General features: G+C 39.4%; 1 long non-coding RNA gene across 1 annotated transcript; it reads left to right on the top strand.

Annotated features, from left to right (window-relative positions):
* Nucleotides 1–836: 836 nt before the first annotated feature.
* On the top strand, nucleotides 837–26,578 carry LOC139158019 (uncharacterized). The gene is made up of 3 exons (XR_011557596.1): nucleotides 837–1,032; nucleotides 25,509–25,699; nucleotides 26,417–26,578. It is a non-coding gene; the product is annotated as an uncharacterized lncRNA (long non-coding RNA).

Below are 26,578 nucleotides of genomic sequence, written 5' to 3'. Positions count from 1 at the left end.
TGGTCCGAACCGGCAAGAACCCACCTCTGTTGCTGGGTGACAATTTCAAGTCAGTCTTTCTTAACCCAAGCAATCTCACAGGATTGCTACAGTGATAATTAAATTAGGGGGTGGGCCCAGTTGTACCCCTTTAAGTTCCCAAAGAAAAGGTAAGACATCCATTTAAAAATTTGTTGGTTCCTAAAAATCCAGGCTTTAACTAACTGTCAGGATTCCAGTAAAGATGCAACCTCTCTTAGTGTTCATGAGACTCGTTTTTCTTACAGGGACATTATTACAGTTCAGTGCCACTCCAGGCTTTCTTGAATGAGAATTGGAACACAGAAGTATAATGGTACCTATCAGCTTATTCCAGCGCAACTAATTAATTATCAGCCTGTTTTGATAATTAACAGATAATAAAATTTTAATTGCTGGTTTGTTAATAGATTTCAACAAGCAATCTCTTCAGTGTTTAAGAATGATCAAGTGGGCTTTATTATTATTTTTACTACTGCTCTGTGGGCATGGCTTAATTTTGTGGGTGTGGCTTATTTTGTGGGAGTGTCTTGGTGGTCATGTGACTGAGTGGGAGTGGCTTGGGGGGTCATAGGGGCTGGGCCCATTTGTATCCCTTTAAGTTCTCAAAGAAAAGGTAAGACATCCATTTAAAAATATGTTGGTTCTTAAAAACCCAGGCTTTAACTAACTGTCAGGATGCCAGTAAAAATGCAACCTCTGTTAGTGTTCATGAGAGTGGGAGTGGCTTGGGGGGGTCATATGACCGGTGGGAGTGGCTTGGCAGTCACATGATCGGGTGGGAGTGGCTTGGTGGTCATGTGACCGGGGGGAGCTCAGCCAACGTTCAGGCCTACCTGTCTGCATCTGCGAAGCCTCCAGTGGTGAGGCCCAAGAGAAAGTGCCTGATCTAGGCATACAGCTTAGAAACCTCTTCTGTGTTCCTTTCTCTCAAGAAGCTTGGTCAATCTAAGTGAAGGAGAATGGAGATGGGCAGACTGACGGTGGCTTGCTGATATTGATGGGAAAGTAAATGTAAGTTAATTTTGCTTGGAATTCTTATATAAATATCTGGAAAACATTTTTAAAAAATCAATGTGGATTTTTACCATACATTTCTAGGAGGTTCTTCAGTTTCAAATATATCTTTGAAAAAGATGTAATTATCAAATAAAGATGGAAAGTTTGGCTTCTTGAATCATCAGTTATACTATTATGCCTTCTCTTTGACTAATATTAAATTCTGGACATCTTCACTTAGTATAAATTATCTTTCTTGTATATAACTCGTTTAGCTAATTGAACTGTTTTGCGTTCCAAATATAATAGATTTGTTTTGTCTTATGTAATATTATATTGATTAGAAACTGTATGAGAGCATTTCTGGAAAAATGAATTTTAACTCTTCTTCTCATACTAAATTGCTGCTGTGCGATAATGCAGACCTCAACACTGATTTATGAAAGATAAAGATGGATGTTGGGATTTATTTTTTATAATATTTTCTGTTCAAAGATAAAGGCCATTTGTCCGTTGCTAGTCACTGGCAGAGTTATAATTACATTTATTGCTATTTCAATATGTATTTATTTTGTTCTCATCTACCAGTTCTTTTTTTAGATTGTGTATTGTATGTTTTGATAATTATTAATATTATGGTTTTTTATTTTAAAACTTTGTTTGACACCCAGAGTGACTATGGTGAGAGAGGCTGATGTTTAAGTCTAAATAAATAAATAAAGACTTGCAACATTTTCAGCAGAGACAGTTACATTTTAGAAAGAATCACTAATGTTATCAATAAATCAATTTTATATACAACTCTGAAAGAACGAGTGGAATAAGGAACTGCAGACTCCCATGTTGTCTAACAAATGGGAAAATATTTCAGCCTCAATACCAAAATCTGATTAGATCTTAGATTACAGTTTAAGCAATAACAACAAGAACAACATTTTAGGTTTACTGACCTCTATTGCATTTGTATAGAAAAGGAATCAGAAAACAATGTTGTTGATGATGATGATGCAGCCCAAATAACATTTTACTAAAACACGTGCTTGTGCAATGTTCTAAAATTATTATGTTCTGGAAGAAATAATTACATTTATGCAAATGCAAAGCTCAATATTTTAGGTTTGCACATTTGTTTGAACTCTTTACCCATGACATAGAGATGGATAGTTACACAATAGAAACAGATATTGTGGACCATATTATTTTAAAGAGATTAATTCTTCAACACTGAAAACACAAATTTATGGCTCAATTAAACAATGGATTAGAGACTTAATGCTATATGTGGCAGTTTATAAGATATACTATAGATCATGTATTGGTAATTACATTGGTATAGCCATAAGGGATCATCTGGGACTCTCAGCTCCTGCTATTCGCTCACTCACTCACTCACTCACTCACTCACTCACTCACTCACTCATTCGTTCACTCATTCATTCATTCATTCATTCATTCATTCATTCATTCATTTTATTTGGCCACCTATCTCAAATATACAGTATGACTGGCTTATTCAATTTAAAAGCTATTTAAAAGAATATAGAACAACATAAAAACACATAGAAACCATAGCAGCTGAAAAACAGGTGGAAGTTGTCACCAAGTGAGCCTTTGCAAAACTCCAACTTGTCTGTCAGGTTTGTTTAATCTAAGATTGGGAGACTCTTATGCTTTGATTTCTTTTCAAGTGGCTCTCTGCAGCACAGCATGGGCCTATAGTACTTACGAAGTCCCAATTGGTTGTTTGCTATAGTATAAGGTTACCAGATGTCACACTTTTGGTGGGAGAGTCCCACTTTTTGATGATTTGTCCCGCATCCCGGGGCATTTGAAAAATGTCCTGCTTTTTAAAAAAGCTCTTCTCCCCCGGGGCTGCGGCTGGAGCCTGGAAATGGCGGTCTGGAGGCAGCCGCACAGCTCCTCTGCCTGAGGGAGGCTCAGGATATGCCGGTCGCCTCGGCCTCTTAATTCATGGGTGGCTTCAAGCAGGGCGGGCATTTCGGGCCTGGCACTGAGCCCCCAAACAATGCAGGGGGGCTCCCACAGCTGCCCTTCTGCTCCAGCCCCGCCCTCCCAAAGGGGAACTGGGGGGAGTCCTGCAGTATCCCGGTGGATTCCATCCCTCTGGGCAGGACATTGACAATAAGGCAAGCACTAGGCGATGAGGTCACTGTGGGTGACATCAGGAGCCCGAGCAAGAGGCTTTGGCAGAGCCGAGCAAGCGACTGAAAGAGAGAGAAGCAGCAGCACCGCCAAGCCCCTGCACGCTGAGGGGGGTCCTGACAGGCCTTGCTCAGACTCCACCGGGAGGGGCTACCAGCCGGGAGGCACCATGTCCTCTCCCAGATCGGGCAAGAGGCGAATGGACACCAACGTGGTCAAGCTGTATCCTTCCTGGAGGAAAAAAGGGGAAAGAGGGGGAGAGTGAGGAAGAAAGTGAAAGAAAGAAAGAAAGAAAGAAAGAAAGAAAGAGGGAGAGAGAAATAGAGAGAAAGGGAGGGAGAGGGGGGAGAGAAATAAGGGAGAAAGAGAGAGAGAGAAAAAGAGGGGGGAGGAAAGGAGGTAGAGAAAGAGAGAGAGAAATAGAGAAAAAGTAGGGGAGGAAGAGAGAAAAGGGGGGGAGGAAAAAGAGGAAGGAAGGAGAGGGGGGGAAGATAATTTTTTTTGCTCTATATAGGCCAAAATTTTAATCAAGCTCCCCCCCCCCCCCCATCAATGGTGTCCCTCTTTACCAGTGTAAAAATCTGGTCACTTAGCTATAGTATAAATATGGTGCTTCTCCAGATCATGGTGGGTTCTTGCTTACCTTGCTGCCAGTTTGCTAAAAATCCAACTTCAAGTGCAGAAGGAGGATAAGCTTCTGCACATGGCAAGAGGCAAAAAACAAGATGGCGCCATCGAGAAAGCTGCTTTGAGGGCGTGTCCAGTCAGCCATCACTGCCAGTTCATGAGTGGGGAGAAATTACCATTACCAGTTCTATAGAACCAGTCCAAACAGACAAGAACCCACCTCTGGTCCAGATGCAAATGTTCTCCTCTTTATTTTATTCATTTATTGGCCACCCATTTACCTTAGGATAAATTTGGGTGGCTTACAATATTAAAAAGATAAAACTATACAAACTAATAGACCATTTTATTATTTCCTATTATTAGTAATAGTAATTAGTATTTTATTTTCTTATGTATGGGCCATCCAGAGGTATTGTGGAGTTGAGTGGCCTTTAATCTGGAGGAGGAGAAATGAAAGTGTCTTCATGCCCAATGAAGCAATGGGGTATGGTCAAATTCTGAAATACACTGAGCTTCTTTTAGCTTGTGTAGATAGATAAATCAAAGAATAATATGGCTTGACTTTACAGTATCTCTACCATACAGTTTCTCTGCCCAGAATTAAATCTACTGTAATTTCTGCCTGAAGACTTGAGGATTTGGGGGCTTTTTTTCCAGAAATACAGAGCCAGTATGGTGTAGTTTTTGGACTAGGAAGGTTCAGTTTGTACTCCGCCATCAGCTACAGGTTCATTGGGTGATTTTGGATTAGCCACTCTATCCCAGCCGAAATAGAAGAAGTATTATGTATCTTTCTTTAAGCTTCTTGGAAATAGAGCTGATAAAGATAGATGGGAGGAAGAGAGAGAGAGAAATGAAAGAGGGTGGGGGTGTGGACGGAAGAAGGAAGAGGGAGGGAGGGAGGAGGAGAGAGGGGGGAGAAAGGGGGGGGAAGAGATGTTCTGGTCCAAATAGCCAGTGGCAAAGGTCCTTTGCTCCAATTTCCCTGACTTCCCAGCTTTTGGAAATTCCCAGATTTAATCAGTGACTGTTTGGGAACAATGTCAGCATTATCTTTTTCCTAACTTTGGTTCACAGTTTTTAGAATTCTGTCCCAGTTTTAATGATCAAAATTTAAATGATCAAATTTTTTGTATGTCCAAAAGAAGCAAGGGCTGAGATACCTTACTCTGTATAATACCAAGTGGTATTTAATACCAAGTGATAAGTTATGGTCTCTGTAACACCTTTCAACAGTTATATTTATAGCACCAAACAGTACAAAATGCAAGCATATTTGGGATTGCAAACAAGCTCTCCTGTCACATATTAATTATATATGTGAAAGGATAACTGAGCCTGTGGCATTCTGATTCAGTCTAATCATTATAATTTTGAGAAGCAATTTTCTTGAAAAACATATTTAAACAAACCTCTGTTGGTGAAACTTTTACTACGCGCATAGCCTGGCTTTACAGTGATCCCTCGATTATCGCGAGGGTTCCGTTCCAAGACCCCTCGCGATAATCGATTTTTCGCGATGTAGGGTTGCGAAAGTAAAAACACCATCTGCGCATGCGCGCCCTTTTTTTCATGTCCACGCATGCGCAGATGGTGGAGTTTGCATGGGCGGCGGGGAAGACCCAGGGAAGGTTCCTTCCGCCGCCCAGCAGCTGATCTGCTCGGTAGCGCAGCAGCAGCGAGCAGACGAAGATCGGGGTTTCCCCTTTGCGTGGGCGGCGGGGAAACCCCGATCTTCGTCTGCTCGCTGCTGCTGCGGCCGCCCAGCAGCTGATCTGCTCGGTAGCGCAGCAGCAGCGAGCAGACGAAGATCGGGGTTTCTCCGCTGCCCACACAAAGGGGAAACCCCGATTCGGCTCCTTGCTGCTACTGTGCTGCCGAGCAGATCAGCTGCTGGGCGGCCGCAGCAGCAGCGAGCAGACGAAGATCGGGGTTTCCCCACCGCCCACGCAAAGGGGAAACCCCAATTTGGTTCCTCGCTGCTGCCGCGCTGCCGAGCAGATCAGCTGCTGGGCGGCCGAAGGAACCTTCCCTGGGTCTTCCTCGCTGATGCCCCCGCTCGCCCGCCTGCCCGCCCGCCGCCCGCCGCCCGCCAGCAAGAGGGGGAGAGATAGAGAAAGAGAGAGAAGGAAAGAAAGAGATGAGAGAGGGAGGAAGAGAGTGTGAGAGAGGAAGAAGCAAGATAGAGAAAGAGAGAGAGAAAGAAAGATGAGGAAGGAAGAGAGTGACGTCATCGGGTGGGAAAAATCACGATATAGCGTTTCACGAAGAACGAGATCGCGAAAATCGAGGGATCACTGTATTGTCTTATGCCTCTGTTTTATTTATTTATATAGAAAATTTATATGGATGGCCACTCATTTACCTCATAATGCCACTGGTTGCACTAGTTTTCCTTGTACACCCCTAACATTGTTAATTTCAAATTAATTTTCCATTTTTTTCTCAATTTCTCCAAATCAATAGTATGTCCCAAAATTTTCCCCACCATATCATTGTGTCCTTAACCACCTCCTCTTACAATTTACTGTATTTTTGGAGTATAAGACACACCTTTTTCCTTCCCAAACGAGGCTGAAAATTTGGGTGCATCTTATACTCTGAATGCAGCTTTATTTGAAGATATTTTTTTCCAGCCCTAACTAAGTGCTAATGATTTTCCCAGCTCTTACATTGCAGGCTCTTTCATTGCTACTCTCTGCAAAGAATGTTTTCCAAGCCTTAAGTTTTTGCAGTGTTGTTTTCTTTACTCTACTTGCTCCGAATATGTTTCTTTATTTTTTTATCTAGGTGCTAACGATGTTCCCAGTTCTTACTGGCTTGCAAGCTCTTTCATTGTTACTCTTTCCAAATAAGGTTTTTTAAAGCCTTACCCAGGGGATAAAATAATGTGCTCAGACTGACCAGATTAGGAACACTAGCCAGATGAATATCTGGTAGGCAGACTTTTTTCCTTATTTTCCTCGCCAAAATCTGAGGTGCGTCTTATACTCCGATGAGTCTTATACTCAAAAAATGTGGTATATCTTATTAAAAATGTATAGATTTCCAATTAATTTTTCATCAGTACCAAATTATATCTTATCAAGGTAATTAGAATTGTTTTTGAAATTCAAAGGTTTTGATATCACTGTGATATTTAGCCTGGACTTGTATATAAATCCACCAGTCTAAATTTATCCCATGTTCGATTAAATATTCTCTAGTTTTCAAATTTCCTTGTTCATCTAATAAATCTTTTTATCTTATAATTTTGTCAATTGTTTTTGAATTTGATTGCCTTCTGGATTCTATTGTGGATATCCAGTTTGGAATCCTTATAGAATTATGTTTTTTGATATTCTGCTAATTTGCAATAATGTGCTCCTAACCAGACGTCACTTAAAATAGGTATGGGACTTGTACTTCTCATCCCACATTAATGCCTGTTATCGTAGTTGAAGATCATGTCCCTCTATTATCAAAATTCACTTGTTATTTAGATCCATCTACTCCTTAAGCCATACTAGTATTCTTGCCTGATGGTAAAATTGCCATTCTGGAAGCCCGAGTCCACTCCTTTCTTGGTATCCTGTCCATTTTATCCTGGGTTTTTTTCCTTGCCAAATATATTCTGAAGTTATTTTATTTGAATCTTCAAAGAAGATTTTCCCAGGTTTTATCAGGGCTACTTGTAATAGAAATAATAACCTTGGTGAGATATTCATTTTAATTGAAGATATCCTTCCAATCAATGATATTTGAAGATTTTTCCAATTTTCTAGATCTTTTTTAATTTGCACTAATATTCTGTTAAAATTATCTTCTTTTATTGCTGAACATTTTTCTGTAAGCTAGATTCCTAAGTATTTTACTTTTCTGATCACTTGCATGTCTGTTTTTTCTTTCAATTGTTTATCCTGCTTTTTTGGAGATTTTTATTTTTATTGATTTTAAGTCCCGCTACTTCTCCAAATTTTTTCTATTTTTTAAATTAATTTAGGTCCCGATTTTCTATTATAAATGCCAAATCATCAGCAAAGGCTTGAAGTTTATATTTTTCTTTTCTAATTCTTAATCCTTTAATTTTGTGTTCTTCTCTATTTTTTATTAATAGAGTTTCCAACCTTAATATAAATAGAAGAGGAGATGGATGCCACTTATTCTTAGTGACTCTGGACAGCTTACAGAAAATAAAAACCCAATATGTCACAATAAAAAGTTCCAGTCCTGGGTTTTTGGAAGACAGATTACTAGCTTGAAACAACCAACAAGATGGAGTTTCTTTCCCACGTTCATTGTATTGTCTATAAGATTAGCGTATTTCTTTCTCTGACTATAAATTTGGTCATAGTGGACAGAAAGGTTGGGGGAGAAGTGAGTATGTACTGGAGCAAAATGAGATCGCAAAATCATTCCTTAGAGACACTGTATTAAACTCAGCAGCTTCTAGCAACAGTAGTGAAACAGGCAATGACCCAGTAACCCAGTTGAAAATTAATAAGTGTTTTCCCAGTAGGCTCAGGCTTAGGTAATTGACAGATCATGCCCAGGTCAATACTTTGGACAAGATAGTTGGAGAGAAGAACAGCTTGATATGCTCTTCAACCTGTTTTTCACCTCTAATTGGCTTATTATTGTAGCCTGGCCTGCTTTGCTTGTAACTAAATTAAATTGTAGTTAAGCGTTAATCCAAGCATAATAGGGTTCACTTCATGAGACTTCCCTTCTATTTTCTATAGTACTAAATATTATAAATACACAGATCCAAAATGATCAGACTGGGGAAGGGAGGAAATTAGAGGGATGAATAACTAAGGTCCATGGGAAATGTTATTATATCAGCAGGATTTTTCAAAACCTTCTGACTTTTGAAAATTTAGCATGCTTATGAAACAAACAAAAGGTTAAAAAGTTGTGATATTTGTGTAGTTACTTATAAAGCACATCTAAATTATATTAAAGTAACCGAAATATATTTACAATCCTCAAGGCATGTCACAATTTTGAATGCCCCTAATGTTTGGAAATTGAAAGTTGAAAAATTTGACACGCTCTAGATCATTTCACTTCTTTTTTTAAAGTAATAATAAAACATACAAGACCAGTGAGTTTTGGCAGATTTTTGATAGCACAGTTGTGAGGATAGGCGGGGAAGGGTAGATGGTGCTGCTAGAATCTGTTTAAAGTTGCCTACTCTTTGTGCAGAAAGCAGGTCTTCATACTAAACAGCACTCATGACTGAAGGACAATTACCAATTGCTTTCTCAATTCAGATTTGGGAAACCTACAAATTATCTTTTGGAAATCTGGAACAAAAACACCAGTTTATTTATTTATTTATTATTTAGATTTGTATGCCGCCCCTCTCCGCGAACTCGGGGCGGCTCACAACAAAAATATAAACAATTGTACAAATCCAAATAGATTCAATAAATTTAAGTATTTAAAATAGTTTTAAAAAGAACCCCACTATATTAACAAGCACACACACAAACATACCATACATAAATTGTACGTGGCCGGGGGAGGTGTTTCAGTTCCCCCATGCCTGACGACAAAGGTGGGTTTTAAGAACTTTACGGAAGGCAGGGAGAGTAGGGGCAGTTCTAATCTCCGGGGGGAGATTACCCATATTAGGCTTATTTCAATACTGGAAGTCTAGAAACAATAATAGCGGGTTGCTTTTAACATATTTTGAAGGTAAAGCGAACAAAGGAAATGAATCGAAAAGGGACACATGTTTTGTTTTGATTGTAAAATGATGGTATTATAATGAAACCACTTTGGAAAGAATGATAATGCCAGAGGTAAAAATATTTCACAGTTGTCAAACTGCTCAGAAACTGTTAACACGGCTCATTCATTTTCAGCAGCAATTGCAAGCTGAAAACATATTTTTGCTGGTCTGAAACTGATTGATGTACATTACTCCTATCAGGCTAATGGCACTTTATTTTCCAACAGAAGCAAGTAATGACTGACCTTGGGTGTTCTGCTGAAAGGTTTTGTTGTTCTGCTTAGCTTATGAGCACCCCCAAGGAAATGAGGGTCCAACACTGGGTGTATTTCAACAAACCTCATTTCTTTCATGACTCTGTGTAAGAGAATTTGATACAGGGATAGAAGCTAACTTCTGTGAGTAAATGAAATATTGATCTGTGCTACTCTGGCCTTGCCTTCACCTTGTCCCAGGGCTGTGAGTTACTGACTTTTCCGTTTTGGCTGTAATAGGAATTATTACAACAGGCTTGTGTGAGTAATTACTTGGCATGGCAAAAAGGAGGGTCCATCATATATTTCTGTAGAGAGGCTTGTTTCCATCAACCCGGCAGCCTGGATGTTTTGGCCCTGTCTTTCTGACTCTTGATTCAATTCTTTTAACCATCATTAATCAACCTCCTTGTCAGTAGAAGTTTATCAAAAGTATTAAGTGAACAAGGCTGCTTGGCCTCCTTAAGAGAGGAGGAGGGGGAAGAGGCAAAGGGGAGGAGAGACCCAGCAAACAGAGAGCAGTAAATTTCAGAATACGGAAGGCTGGTGCTATGATATATAAAAGTGTCTCTTTGGCTAGAATGAGCAGTTTGTTTTAGTGATAGATATTGTCGTTTGAGCCCTGATAGAATCTTTCTCAGGTTTCTCTGTTGTGGACCATCCTTTATGAGAAACCATGTGTTTCTAAATGGTGAAGGTCAGGGCTGATGGCAAAAGTAAAAGCAGTGGTAATTCATTAAAAATAGTTAATAGGGCTTGCTGCTGACAGGGATAAATAGTGACTTGCCGCTACTCAGCCCTCAAGCTGCCGGCAGAAGTGATGTTTCTTCGGTGGCTTATTCAGCCCCTCCACTTGCCAGACAGCTGTGAACATACACTCAGACATCAGGAAGATTGCCTCCATCCTCTTAATAATAGATGGAGGATGGGCTTCCCAAGTGAATGACACTGCTACTATTTGTGCATTTTGTGCCAGCAGCTCAAACAGATTGGCTTTGAGCTTGGCTAACTGTGATCTGTTTATGAACAAACAGGTTATTTTAATGTGGCTGGCTGTGATCACAGGGGAGGCACAGAGCACTCTGCTTAGTAAACATACCCCAAAGGGTGGAGAGAACTCTCCCATAGTCTTAGTTACCTTCTCTACCATTAAAATAAAATCTGGAAAAGGCTTCCTAATACCAGAGCTTAACCATCCCTATTAAGAGGAGTATTAGAAACATAGAAACATAGAAGATTGACGGCAGAAAAAGACCTTATGGTCCATCTAGTCTGCCCTTATACTATTTCTTGTATTTTATCTTAGGATGGATATATGTTTATCCCAGGCATGTTTAAATTCAGTTACTGTGGATTTACCAACCACGTCTGCTGGAAGTTTGTTCCAAGCATCTACTCTTCTTTCAGTAAAATAACATTTTCTCACGTTAACTTCTAATCTTTCCCCCAACTAACCTCAGATTGTGCCCCCTTGTTCTTATGTTCACTTTCCTATTAAAAACACTTATCTCCTGAACTTTATTTAACCCTTTAACATATTTAAATGTTTTGATCATGTCCCCCCTTTTCCTTCTGTCCTCCAGACTATACAGATTGAGTTCATTAAGTCTTTCCTGATAAGTTCTACCTTCCACCATTTTTGTAGCCTGTCTTTGGACCCGTTCAATTTTGTCAATATCTTTTTGTAGATGAGGTCTCCAGAACTGAACACAGCATTCCAAATTATTATTTTGCATTATTTTGCTTACCATAAATGCATCAATTAGGAGGGCCAATTGAAACCTCTTATAGCACTGTTCATAGGGAAAGTGAGATTTATTTATTTTATTTTTTCAAATTTATAAGCCACCCCTCTCCTGACGGACTCAGGGCGGCACACAACAGTAAGATAAATGCATTTTTTAAAAAAAACGCAATAGTGTACAATGAAAATGAAAAAAGTTTAAAACCCAACATAAAACAAACATGGAGCCATCAATCATTCATACTACTGGGCAGAGTAGAATATTATCACTCAACAGCCCCAGGCCTGAGGGCACAGGTGTGTTTTCAAAACCTTTCGGAATGCCAGGAGGGTGGGCGCGGAGATGAAACTTAAGGAAATGGCGGGCCATGGCTTTCTTTCATTGAACAAATCAGCCACTGGAAAAAGGAGTATCTGGCACCCCATTTCTTCAAGTGCTTTTCCACTGAGAAGATGCTTTTGTCACAACAACTTATAAATAGCCCCACATTAGACCCATCTCTAGTTAGAGTTTATATATTGATAATCATACTGGCTAAGTAGATCAGAAGCTATACAAACAGATTTTTCATCATGTATAAATTTATTACAGACTAAACCTTTGGCATGAAATAATTCTGCTGAATCAGAGCAATAATGTCTGTATATGTTAAGAATCCTTCATATACTTATCCCACAGACATAACCTTAACTAACTTATTTTAAGCTCAATATGATTGAAGCAATCTGTTTTCTACAATGGAGATTTTTATTTTTATTTTAATGACCCTGTGATTCTTTGCATTGAGGTGGAGTCAGGGTGATTGAATGGAGCTGAGCATTTACTCACCAAATACCCTTCCTGATGCCTACATACATACATACATACATACATACATACATACATACATACATACATACATACATTTATTCATTCATTCATTCATTCATTCATTCAATTTTTATGCCGCCCTTCTCCTTAGACTCAGGGTGGCTTACAACATGTTAGCAATAGCACTTTTTAACAGAGCCAGCATATTGCCCCCACAATCCAGGTCCTCATTTTACCCACCTGGGAAGGATGGAAGACTGAGTCAACCTTGAGCCGGTGATGAGATTTGAACCGCTGACCTTCAGATCTACAGTCAGCTTCAGTGGCCTGGTACAGCACTCTACCTGCTGCACCACCCCGGCTCATGGAGCTTGCAGCAGATATTTTCCCATTGTACTCAGAGAGAGAAATATCTACTCCTAACTAGGATCAAACTCTTATGCTCCTGATTGTGAGGCAAGAACTCCACATCTAGACCACCACTTCATTTAATTTCCTAGAATGGAGAATGAAGTAGATTGTGGGGGTTAGAACTTATGTTCTATGTTTCAATGCTGAAGTTCTAAATGCATGGTATGCATCAAAATACATTCTAATGTACTACCTGTTTTCATTTGTACTTGTGTTTCAAGGTTCATTAAAATTGCTATCAGTTTTGACAGGTAAAACATAACTATAATTTTTAGAGTGATTGGAGTTTGAGTAGAATTTAATTTTGTCTGATGCAAGGAATTCTGTGTTGATTTGTTCAATGATCCAGTTGTTTTCCTGGCAATCAACAGTATACTCAGGAATCTTCTCCAAAACTAACATTCAAAAACATCAATGCTATTTCTTATTTAGATTAGAACTTCAGCATTGAAGCTTAGAACATAAATTCTAACCACCACAATCTACTTCATTCTCCATTCTAGGAAATTAAATGAAGTGGTGGCCTAGAGGTGGAGTTTTTGCCTCACAATGAGGAGCATAAGAGTTTGATCCTAGTTAGCAGTAGATATTTCTTTCTCTGGGTACAATGAGAAAATATCTTCTACAAGCTTTGTGTAGGAATCAGGAAGGGTATCTGCTTCTCCCAAAACAAACTTTTGTGTCCATACAGTCTGCAAGGTTATTCATGAACTGGGAGAGGCAATGATAACAAGGTCAACCAATGAATAGGCATAGCAACTAAGTGAGCCAATGGGAACTAAACACACCTGAGTCTGTGCAAAGAATCGAAACTGAAGCTAGAAGGTTGGGTGTGGCTCACCCCACTCTGTATGTTCTATCCACTCTGAACTCTGAAAATGAAACTAACTATTCTTTCCTGCCTGTGTGTTTGCCTGTAGCTGCTTGAAGAAGAATCTGTGTTGGCATTGTTTATATATATTCTTGTATATAAAGAAATTTCTTATTTAAATCAATCCTGCTGCATCAGTCTGCCTGTGTCTACTTTCTGGATTTAATTTTCTGCAATAAAATCTGAAACAGTCTCACAGTAAAAATCATTGCTTGCAGTATACTAATCTTTGTAGATACAGACACATTAAAATACAGGCAGTTCTTATTTAGCAGTTGGGACCAGCAACTTGGTTGTTAAGCCAAACAGTTGCTAAGTAAAACCACAACTGCGTTTATAATCTTACTTTTTTTAAAAAATTAGAAACATGCAAAGATTTTAACTATTATGGACTAGAAAGCTTCTTTTTTTGGCCACTGGATTGTTCTCTAGATTTGCTGGTATAGCTTAGTTAGAACCTTTACTATTATTACTTCTTCCAGTGCAGTAGTCAATGGGTATTCCATTAGTTTCTGTAGCCTTCTGACCAGAGCACTGATCTGACTTCATCTTCCAGTTCTAGATATACTTGTAAATAAGAAATATATTTGAAGATATCTTGTAAGTCGACATCTTTATTGTATAGTACTGTATTTCTGTATACATTTTCCATCTTTGGTTTATCTCCTTTAAATTGGTTACTATTATGGTAACCTTACTATTATATGTCTCCTTTATTAGGTAACTCTAATTCAAGGTTACCCATGGTTATTGTTTATTATGTCTCAAGTTACAGAAGACAAGCCAATACTAATATTTTCTAAAGAGTAGGAAAATAGTAGAATAGAATGTGAGAAATGGAAGAATAAACACTGAGGACAGGTCATCTATAGGGAAGGAACTAGAGCCATGAAAGGCACAAATCAAGCATTTCAAGAATTTGAATACTGAAATTATTTGAGCCTTTCACAGTACACTTAGCCATATGAAAGATCTAGCATTACATTAGAACTGAAATTGCATATTGTAGCAAAAATGACAAGAAATACCCTGTCATCCATATTATAATTCTGGAAGAACAACAGTCATTAATACATTAAAAATCAATTCCATTAAGAAGCAATGTTTCTAAATGGATAGAACAGAATTTAAATGTTATCTATTTATGACTTTCCTGTTTCTGTGTTTTGATGAAGACATCTAAAATTTTATTATCACAGAACATCACTTTTGAATACATATACTAAATCTTTGTTTTATTTGATGAGCATATTGTACTGCATTTTTTATTTTGTTATTATTATTGTTGTAAGTTATATCGTTTTTGTTTTAACTGTTGCCTAGTCAGGGATTAGAGAGCAAGTTTTGGTCTACATTTGGTCTCTGGTAATTTCCCAAGGCTCAAAAACTCTCTTGTTGAAATAAAATTCTCTTTATTGTTTCACACAAGCAGAATATATGAATATTTTGCAAAGTAAAGTCCATTAGCCAGGAAATAGCACCAGCGACTTACCGCCGGCAGACACCGGACTCCCCATGGCGGCCGCCATTTTGTTTTCGGCCGAAATCTCGCGAGACGAGATTTCGGCCGAGAGTCAGGCCTACATGGCCTGACATGCTGCGTGGTCTGGGCGGGGCTTGCTGGCCCTATTTAAGGGCTTGCAGGCCCTGGGCCAAACCTGTTCGCCCGGACTCGCAGCCTGAGCAGACACGCGGCTGTCTGCTCCTGGAGCCTTGACGGCCGTCAAATCGGAAGCCTCGTCGGAGGCTTGGCAGCGGCTCGTTGTGAGCTCCTCGTGGGAGCCCTCTTCAGCGCCGAGGCCTGCGGTCTGCCCCTGTTTGCGAGGCTATCAGGCAGCAACCGTTGTTCGGTGTGAGGCCCCCCCCTCGCCCCCTATTAACTTATCCCCTCGTGTCGGGGGGATCGCGAGGGCCGCGGGGGGTGCTTTGCGTGTGAGTGGTTATGTGGTTATGCTAATTTATTTAAATTAAATTATGCTAATTTATGTTAATAAAAATGACCCAGTTTTAAATCCAGCTCTTGTGTCTGTGTCGTTACTCCGTCTCTTCGACAATAACACAATCTATCTCAGCTCAGGCTCAAAACTCTGGGAGGTGTACCAACATTCCAATCCTCTGCAAATTCTTAGATTACAAGGCAATAAATCAAGGCTTAAAATTAAAGGCTTACAGAAAACTTCATTACAAACATACAGATGCAGTTTTCAGACATCTCGGAAAGGCAAAGCTCAGGGTTTTAGCATATTTGTTCAGGAACACCACAAGTTCTCTGCCATACTTTGTGACAAACATTGTCAGACCACACCTCCCCTTTCCCAGCCACCCTTCTATATGTATCCTTGAAGTGACCTCACACACCACAGATCTACTACTGTCGATTAATACCTTTTACCCTGGATTACCTCTCATCTTCTTGCCCTTCTTCTATAGCATGAATTTATCCAAAGATCATCTCCTGATAAATCTTCCTGGCTGACTGACAGAGACCAATTTCCTATTGTCACATCAGCCTCCTCTGTCTCTCCCAAATCACTATCTGCCTCACTCTCAGCCTCAGCTTCCTCTGACAGCCTCCCTGGCCCAGGGTATCCTGAGGGGCCTGTCTCGTTGTCCTCAGAATCAGGCATGGCATGAGATGTACAAGGATCAACCACAACAAGTTTAAAGATACCAAGCTAGAAATAGGAGAATTCCACTTTGGCCTGAAGAAAATTATAGACACTATTTCAGACAGTCACCAGGAATCATAATGTCCAGGATAAACCATTCTGGATCTCTCCTCTGGGCATTGTAAGGTATTATGCAATTTATCTATCTATCTATCTATCTATCTATCTATCTATCTATCTATCTATCTATCTATCTATCTATCTATTGTCAAGTAAGTATTTGTAATATACATAGTTATAACATTGTTTATATATATAAGATGGGTACTGATAAGAGGGAACAATAGAACAGGGATGCTAGGCACACTCCTTACTGATCTCTTGGGAACTGGGTGAAGTCTTGGGAACTGGCTGAATAAGGATAAAGTTTTGGAGGTTCGTTGACGAAACCACAGAGTCAGGTAGTGACTTCCAGGCATTAACCACTCTGTTGCTAAAGTCACATTTTCTACAGTCAAGTTTGAGGTGGAGTTTGTATTGAGGTGGAGTTTGTATCTGTTGTGTGCTCATGTATTGTTGTGGTTGAAGCATACATAACAGGAATTCCTTATTAAGATATACAAATGATTAAAGGCTAACTTTAAGAAAATAATTGACTTATAAATGCATATGTCTGTTGGATATTCCTAATGCTAAGCAATTAAACAAACAATGATGCCGGTAAACTCTACGTAACATTTTGTATCTGACAACTGTCCATTTAATTTACATTGTATATTTATATATGTACATTGTATATTTCCCCCGAGTTTCAGTTTAAGCAAAATAGGCCATGGAAATACTATCATGAATTAAATACTTTGAAGAACTAAGATTTAAGAGCTCTTTTAAAAAGACAGAAGAAAACACATTTTTAATCTTAAAATAAATATTTATTCAAAGTTTCCAGAGGTAATTATGTAACTCTATTTCAGCATAAGAAAAAGAGAATCAGATGATACCTTAAAGACGAAATAATGTATTATTTACTCAGATATAGTGCTAAGATTATAAACTGTGATGGTTTAGATCTGTTGCAAGAAACTGGAAATGGAGAAACATATCCCTAGGCATTCCAGAGTTGACAGAATAAGTAAAACAAATAAAGCTTTTCACTGAACAGTCCTATTAGGGCTATAATCCAAAGGTTGCCTGGATCCTCAATCCAATAGCCCTTCATATGTTGAATTAGAATTCCCAGTAGCCCAGCAAGGATAACCAGAGGTTAGAGATTCTGGGATAAGCAACATCTGGAGAGTCACAGCTTCCTCATACTTGCTGTAATTCTATGCACATATATTGGATAAATGTCTGAGCAAATATGCAGGGGATTGAATGTACAAAATTCATTTTGTAGAGATATAAAAAGTTAAACAGCAGAAACGCATGATTAATTAATATGCCTATTTATTTCTGGCAGGTTTTTTTGTGGGTTGGGGTTTTTTTTGTTCTACAAAAGCAGTAGCAGCAGCAGCAGCCCAGACAGTTCCTTAAAGCTGCTCTTGCTCTTCTATGCCCTTTATTTGATCATCTGCCAAGGCCTTTAAACTGTGCCAAAATCAAACAGCAAAGTATCTCTATAAGCTGACCCTTGGGAGCTGTGGAATTCAGCTTCTGAACTGCAATGCAGGATGTAAAAGGTATAGTTATACTGGACTTCCTGGATACTACATTGAAGGTGTTTTGTTTTTAATCTTATCCCAAGGGCATCTGAATTTGGGAACGGCTTAGACAAAAAAAGATCTGAATGCATTATTTGATATTAATGGAAGACTTGCTTACAATTATAATTATCTCCACAGTTCTGAGTTATATGGAAACATTCTACAGCCTAACAAAGACTTGCCACAGAAAGTTTTAGTGAGAAATTTTCTGTGTCAGATTAAAAATAACTAAAATAAAATAACCTCTCTTACGTATGCTCTGCCTTGCTTTTCATAAGCATTTGAAAACTTATTTATGCTGCCAGGCTTGGGATCATTAGATCCCAGCCTCTAACCACTGAATGTTTAGTATGGCTATCGTTGGTGCTTGAATGAATGATTTTAATTAATTGTTTAGCCTTTTATAATGTATATTAATTGGATATAATTGTATTATTGTATACTGTTTTATTATTGATATGTTGTGAGCCGCCCCAAATCCACGGAGAGGGACGGCATACAAATCCAATAAATAAATAAATATATAATGGCCATAAAATATCTTCACCACATTTTCTCATATTTCACTTGACTTTGTTCTTTGGTAACCCATTACTCATACACAAACACAGAGAGAGAGAGAGAAAGAGAGAGATGAGGGAGGGGAATAAAATTATGAAGTTGAAAGGAAATCACTTGGCCCTGTTACATGCAGGAATCCAAATTCAGGCCTCTCTGACAACATGGGTGTCAAGGCTGAGTTAGACACTGGCCTGTCACATCTCTGGTTTCATTGTCAAACTGTGTGACAACTGTCTGAAAACCTTGTCCGCTCTGGGGCTCACCAGATGTGTTAAATCAACATTTAGAACCTCCATCCTACACAGCCATGGTCTTGAACAGTGATAGATAACCTTTTCCAGAGCAAGTGCCCGAAGTGTGTGCACACAGCCCAAACCCCCAAAATACAATGTTTGCATTGGCCCTGCATGCATCACGCATGCACGGCAAAGACCTGATGATGTCCAGTTGGCTAGCAGGAGGCGTGAACACATGTGCAGTGAAGCTGATCTAGTGCAATGGCTCACATGCCCATAGAGAAGTCACTGGGTGCCACTTGTGGTACACATTCCATAGGTTCGACATCCAAAGACCTCTGGTTCACAGGGGATTTAATACAGCTTGAATTTTAAACAGTTTCACATAAAGTATGGAGACTGCAATCTCAAAGACCTCGATGGGTTTTGTTTTTGAATAGGCAAGCAGAGGATTGTTTTTATTCATTTCATGTAGTCATTACCAGTCTTCATGTAGTCTTCATGTGGACAGAAAATTTATGCATGCACACACTTTTTTTCTGTCAAATACAAGCTGATATAGGAGGAGAATCTGTGGTTCAGAGGTTAAAGCTACTGTCTTTTTAAAATATATATATATATTAATTATTTACATTTAAAAAAAGAAACAACACAACATTTACAGAAGAAGAAAGAAATTACAAAAGAAAAGAAACATATGTACATACACTCAAGACAAAATAAAGCATTATGCTTTAATACATAGAGTATTTTTGGTATCAGAACTTAATAAGTGCACCTGCTGGATTGCAGGATAATTGGTTTTTGCAGCTTATTCATTTATAACAATTTTTTCCTTATTTACTAATACACATAAATCTCCTTAGTTTATTTAATATCCATTTCTCTGCCACTGTCTTATAAGCAGACTACTCAGGTTCTACTCAGACAACCCAGTAAGGGTGTGGCTAGTTGATGAGAGCTAAATAGTTTGAAATAGATCTATACTAGTCTCCCTTCATTTTCATTATCAGCAAAAATATGTTACACACACAAAAAAACATACATACATACATACATACATACATACATACATACATACATACATACATACACACACACACACACAGGTACATTTTGCTGTTGTTCGGAAATACAGTAGCTGTGGCTGCATCCTGTGTTTGCAGGTAAAAAGACAAGGAGATTTACAGAAAATGAATTTACTTATAGAATAACAGGGTTGGAAACAATCTTGGAGGTCTTCTAGTCCAACCCCCTGCACATGCAGAAGCCCCTCTACCAGGGGTGTCAAACTCGTGGCCCATGGGCCGGATGTGTCACATGCCGGCCAAACCCACCCCCACTTTAGCAAAGGGGGGAAAGTCATGATATGTCACGTGACATCAAAATGTTTCCACAAGATTGACACTCTTGCCCTATACCAGTGATGGCAAACCTATGGCTCATGTGCCACAGGTGGCACGCAGAGCCATATCTGTTGGCACCCAAGCTGTTGCCCTAGCTCAGCTCCAACGTGCATGTGTGTACCATCCAGCTGATTTTTGGCTCAATGAGGCTCTGGGAGGGTGCTTTTGGCTTACAGAGAGCCTCCAGGGTGCTGGGGGAGAGTGTTTTTACCCTCCCGCAGCTCCAGAGAAGCCTTTGGAGTCTGGGGAGAGCGAAACACTAGCCTACTGGGCCCACCAGAAGTTGGGAAACAGACCATTTCTGCCCACCAGAAGACCTACAGGGGGCAGGGGAATCTCTTTTCATCTTCCCCAGGTATTGAATTATGGGTGTGGGCACTCACACATGCACGATAGCGCTCACCCATGCTCCTTCGGCACCCGAGGAATAAAAGGTTCACCATCACTGCCATATACCATTTCTGGCAGTTGGTTTTCCAGTCTCGTCTTAAAAGCCTCCAGCATCCACAACTTCTGAGGGCAAGTTGTTCCGCTAGTTGATTGGAGGGATTTTAAAGGAGGCAAAGAATATTAGATTGGATTCTTCAGTGACATAATGTAGCCATTCCCTTCACTTTACTTTTTTGAAATTTTATTTACTTAGAAACATAGAAACATAGAAGACTGACGGCAGAAAAAGACCTCATGGTCCATCTAGTCTGCCCTTATACTATTTCCTGTGTTTTATCTTAGGATGGATATATGTTTATCCCAGGCATGTTTAAATTCAGTTACTGTGGATTTACCAACCACCTCTGCTGGAAGTTTGTTCCAAGGATCTACTACTCTTTTAGTGAAATAATATTTTCTCACGTTGCTTTTGATCTTTCCCCCAACTAACTTCAGATTGTGTCCCCTTGTTCTTGTGTTCATTTTCCTATTAAAAACACTTCCCTCCTGAACCTTATTTAACCCTTTAACATATTTAAATGTTTTGATCGTGTCCCCCATTTTCCTTCTGTCCTCCAGACTATACAGATTGAGTTCATTAAGTCTTTCCTGATAGGTTTTATGCTTAAGACCTTCCACCATTCTTTATTTGTTTATTTGTCAAAACAAGTACAAGTTAGCAGGTATTAGTATGGACATAAACAAAAGCAAAGTAAGTACAGGTAAATTTGGACAATAGGACAATCAGACAGGAATGGTAGACACAATGGTACGTTTATGCAAACCTCTTAGGAATGGGGTGAGGTCAGGTGTAGACAGTGGTTTACATTGAATTTGAATCTATTGTGTGTTTGTGTATTGTTGCAGTTGAAGCTGAAATATTCATTGACAGGTAGGACATTGTGGTAGGTGATTTTATGAACTACATTTAGGTCAAATCGAAGATGACGTAGCTCTAAAATATCTAAGCCCAGAGTTTCATGTCTGGTAGAATAAGATATTCTGTTGCGAGTAGATGAGTGGAGGACACTTCTTGTGCAATATTTCTGGACTCTCTCAATTGTATTAGTGTCCAATATGCAGTGCGGGTTCCACACAAGGAAGCTGTATTTGAGAATTGGTCTAACAAATGCCAGAGAAGAAGCTACGCAAGATTAGATTAACAACTCTTAGTCCCTTTTTGGCAATGTTGTGACAATGGGCTCTGGCACTTAGGTCATTAGATATGAGTACTCCAAGGTCTTTGACAAAGTGAGGGTCACCTACAAGGTTGTGTCCTCCAAGCTTGTATTTTATATTCTGATTCTTTTTGCCAGATAGCATTTGATGGTTGAGATTTGAAGTTGCCAGTTATCATACCATTGTAATAAATGGTCCAGGTCTTTTTGAAGGGTAGAAGTATTGTCGGTGGTGTTGATTTTATAACTAAAGAAATCTTATTCCTTTACTTATAAAATTTATGTCTTAGGTTTAAATTTAAATCTTAGGTTTTAAAGTATCATGCAAAACAGTTGGAATATAAATGAGAGCAAATGGACGTGTGGATTTAAAATCAGGTCAGTGTTGCAAATTCCTACCACACAAGACTTTTTGTTAGAAACTTATATGCAGTTCTAGCAGCAACACAGGAATTATTTGTGAGTAAACATCCTGATCAAACAGAGAGATCTGTTGGAAGGGGGAAAATAGCCCAATGCTCTGGCCAGCAATCTGCAGCTGCTCCTCCTAAATTGATGTGTGGAAGGAAGATACAGCTGTACTTACACATCACAAATTCCAGTCACAAGGGAAAATTGCAGTACCCTGTGTGAAAATTGTTGCAGCAAAGCTGCAGTAGTTTCTCCTCTTTGGTTTAATAGGGAAAGAAGTCTACGCAGATTTTAAGAAGAGGGATATAGAATCAATGCCATCACATGATTTTTCCACATTTAAACTGAATCACATCTTCTTCTTTTTAAAGCAACCCTAAGATGTTTTAAAGATAAGAGAGACTTATCTGTGCGCTGAACAGCTCAAGGTAGGGGGGGGGCATAACCGACCCCCCTATTCAGCTAGAGACATGAAGAAAAGATTCAGGAAGGCAAATATTGAATTTTTAAAAACTATATAGAAGGAAAACCATGGCTTTTGTAGCATTCTAAAATACTGGCTAAGGAAGTCAATGAAGAAGTTAAGGTTGGAGGGGAAGGGATTCTTAAAATCCTTGTAATTCCACCAGAGGTCCTTCCTGGGAACAGATTTATTGTAGAGTACTACAGCTCTGGCAGATGCATCATATAACACAACACACTGTTTTATCATAAAGACAGTCATTAGAATGGAAGAACCAAGGAAAAGTAAGGAAAAGATTTGCTACAAGAAATTCCCATGTTTGGATAGAACTTGGCATGCTATTATTTTTTACACCCCCTCCCCCGATATTACTAATGCATCTCTGGATAACTTAGCATTTTTTTAGGGCACACATCAAGAAGGAAGGAAAAGCAGAATTTTAAAGAGGACCAACACTGTGAAAAATAATTTACTGGCTGTTGGTGCACCTTATTCCTGGAATGCCAGGAGAGGTTGGAAGCCTGGGAAACTACAAAGATGCAAGAAAAAAATGTTAGTGAATTGTCCAGAATCTTGAGTAAGATGGTATATATAAATAATAAATGAATATTGAAATAATTGATTATTTAAGTAAACCTGATAAATATAGGAAAAGCTGCCTTAGACAGCTGTGATGGTTAGAATGCAGTATGGCAGGCTAACTATGCCCACACTCTGGAACTCAATCCTGCCCAACTCAAGGTTGACTTCCATCCTTCAAAAATCAGTAAAATAAGGACCCAGATTGTTGGATACAATATGATAGCTCCCAGAGACCAATAAGAGCTCACAGAGTTGGCCTCCTCCAGATCCCGTCGACTAAACAATGGCGGGACCACGGGGGAGGGCCTTCTCTGTGGCTGCCCTGGCTATATGGAATCAATTACTGCCCGATGTCCGTACTGCTCCCACCCTACTGGCCTTCTGCAAGGCCATAAAGACCTGGCTTTGCAGGCAGACCTAGGGGCCATGAATTGTCCATCTTTCATGGCCAAATTTTATTTTATGAATGGTGTGCATGCATAAGATTTGATAGGTTTTTATATAAATGGGTTTTATTGGGGTTAGTTTTTTAGAACTTATATTCGACTTCTTTTTTATTGCTGTATCTTTTTGTATTGTCCTTCGGGAGTCCTTCGAGATTGGGTGGCATAGAAGTCGAATGAATGAATGAATGAATGAATGAATGAATGAATGAATGAATGAATGAATGAATGAAGACTCTGTAAGGTCTTTATTGATTGATTGATTGATTGATTGATTGATTGATTGATTGATTGCCGGAGTGGCACAGCCGGTAGAGTGCTGTACTGCAGGCCACTGAAGCTGACTGTAGATCTGTAGGTCAGCGGTTCAAATCTCATCACCAGCTCAAGGTTGACTCAGTGTTCCATCCTTCCAAGGTGGGTAAAATGAGGACCTGGATTGTGGGGGCAATTTGCTGGCTCTGTTAAAAAGTGCTATTGCTAACAGATTGTAAGCTGCCCTGAGTCTAAGAAGGGCAGCATAAATATCTAATAAATAAATAAATAAATAAAAATATTTGTTTGTTTGTTTGTTATTAGAGTTGGAAGGGACCTTGGAGGTCATCTAATCCAACCCCCTGCTGGTGCAGGAGACCCTACATCACACAAGTCCAATAACAGTCCAGTCTTTTCTTGAAGGTCGCTAGTGTTGGAGCGTTCACCGGCGGGCAAGCCGTTCCACTGGTTGATCACTCTCACAGTCAGAAAGTTCTTCCTTATTTCTAGGTTGAATCTCTCTTTGGACAGCTTCCAACCATTGCTCTTTGTCTGGCTCTCTGGTGCTTTAGAAAATAATGTGTTCCCCTCCTCCCTGTAACAACCTCTCAAGTATTTGTAGACAACTATCATGTCCCCCCTGGACTTCCTCTTTGCTAGACTATCCATGCCCAATTCCTGCAATCTTTCCTCGTATGTTTTAGTTTCTAGTCCCTTTATTATTCTGGTTGCTCTCTTCTGCACTTTTTCTAGAGTATCAATGTCTCTTTTGTAGCGTGGTGACCAAAACTGAATGCGGTACTCTAGGTGTGGTCTAACTAGGGCATTATAAAGTGAGCACTATAATATAAAGCACTATGAAACAGTATATAAGTCTAAATGCTATTGCTATTGCTAATAGAATGCTGTTTTGAGGGCACTTCCACTGGGCTGCTGAAAAAACCTCTCAAGTATTTGTAGACTGTTATCATGTCCCCCCTGGACCTCCTCTTTGCTAGACTATCCATGTCCAATTCCTGTAATCTATGTTTTAGTTTCTAGTCCCTTTATCATTCTGGTTGCTCTCTTCTGCACTTTTTCTAGAGTATCAATGTCTCTTTTGTAGTGTGGTGACCAAAACTGAATGCAGTACTCTAGGTGTGGTAGTTCTCTAGGTATAAAGCACTATAAAACAGTATATAAGTCTAAACGATATTGCTAATAGAATGCTGTTTTGAGGGCACTTCCACTGGGCTGCTGAAAAAATAAAATGGGATCACAGTTATTAAAATCGAGATGGCAGCCACAGCAGTGAAACTGAATGCACTCACACATGTGTGATACACGTAAAAAGGACTGGGGGTTCAGTTAAATGTCCAATGGTGCTATCTTGATTTTTGATCATCTTGCAGTGAAACAACTGTGTATACAAAGACCCAATCTGAGAAAGCCCTGAATGCTGAGTCTTCCAGAACTATTTCAGTGCTCTGAGAAGAGTCAAGTATGCAGGCTGAAACCTTTGCAAGATGACCCTTTAAATGCTTTGCAGAGTGCCATAACTTCTTAGCAGGAGAAAAATAGTTGCCTTGATCTTAGACTTCACACCCTTTTCTCCTTTCTTTTCTTTTGACAGGAATGAATATTGAAATATGTGTGTGGATTTGTTTTCCTCCATCCCCTCCAGCTGATGACAGAATAGAGGAGACAAAGCAAAAAGTTCATTTCAAGAATGCCCTACTTGGACAGGAATGGCAGACTTTTGACAATCCTACAAGGGACTTTTGTTAGGGAAGATGTTCCAGGAGTTACAACAAAGTTTTCCTGGTGAGCATGTGTGTGTTAAAACTATGGTTATATAAATCAATTTATTGATCCTTTCAAGGGTGACTTCTACTTACCTTCACCACCAGTTGCAACATGTTGAAAGTGCACGTTTTCCATGCGTGTGTGCTTCACTTTCAATTCAATTCAATTCAATTTATTAGATTTGTATGCCGCCCCTCTCTGAAGACTCGGGGCGGCTCACAACAACAATAAAAACAATATAACAGCAACAAATCTAATATTAAAGAAAAGATATATAAAACCCCAACAATTAAAACCATACAACACATACATACCAAACATAAAATATAAAAGCCTGGGGGAGGAGTCTCAGTTCCCCCATGCCTGGCGATATAGGTGGGTCTTGAGTAATTTGAAAAAGACAAGGAGGGTGGGGGCTGTTCTAATCTTCGGGGGGAGTTGATTCCAGAGGGCCGGGGCCGCCACAGAGAAGGCTTTTCCCCTGGGGCCCGCCAAGCGGAAATGACCCTTTGCGCATGCACAGTACTATAAAAAAAAGCTTCTGTGGATGCACAGAAGCAAAAAGTAAGAAGGTGTCGCCTACGGCATCACTGAGAGAACCAGTTTTGGTGTGGCAGGCCTGGGTCACTGCCTGTTCCAGCAACCTAGGCCACCAAGTTACTACCAGTTCTATAGAACCTGTCTGAACTGGAAGGTGCCAGTTTTATTTATTTATTTATTTTATTTATTTATTAGATTTGTATGCCGCCCCTCTCCGGAGACTCGGGGCAACTAACAACAATAAAGAACACAATGTAACAAATCTAATATTAAAAATAATCTTTAAAAACCCAATTTAAGCGGCCAATCATACAAACAAGCATACCATGTATATATAAGTTTTGTATTGTATTTGTA

This window comes from Erythrolamprus reginae, chromosome 1 (genome assembly GCF_031021105.1).
Source record: "Erythrolamprus reginae isolate rEryReg1 chromosome 1, rEryReg1.hap1, whole genome shotgun sequence".
Lineage (NCBI taxonomy): Eukaryota > Metazoa > Chordata > Lepidosauria > Squamata > Dipsadidae > Erythrolamprus > Erythrolamprus reginae.
Note: the sequence above shows the minus strand (reverse complement) of the source record. Positions and strands in the feature narration are given on the sequence as shown.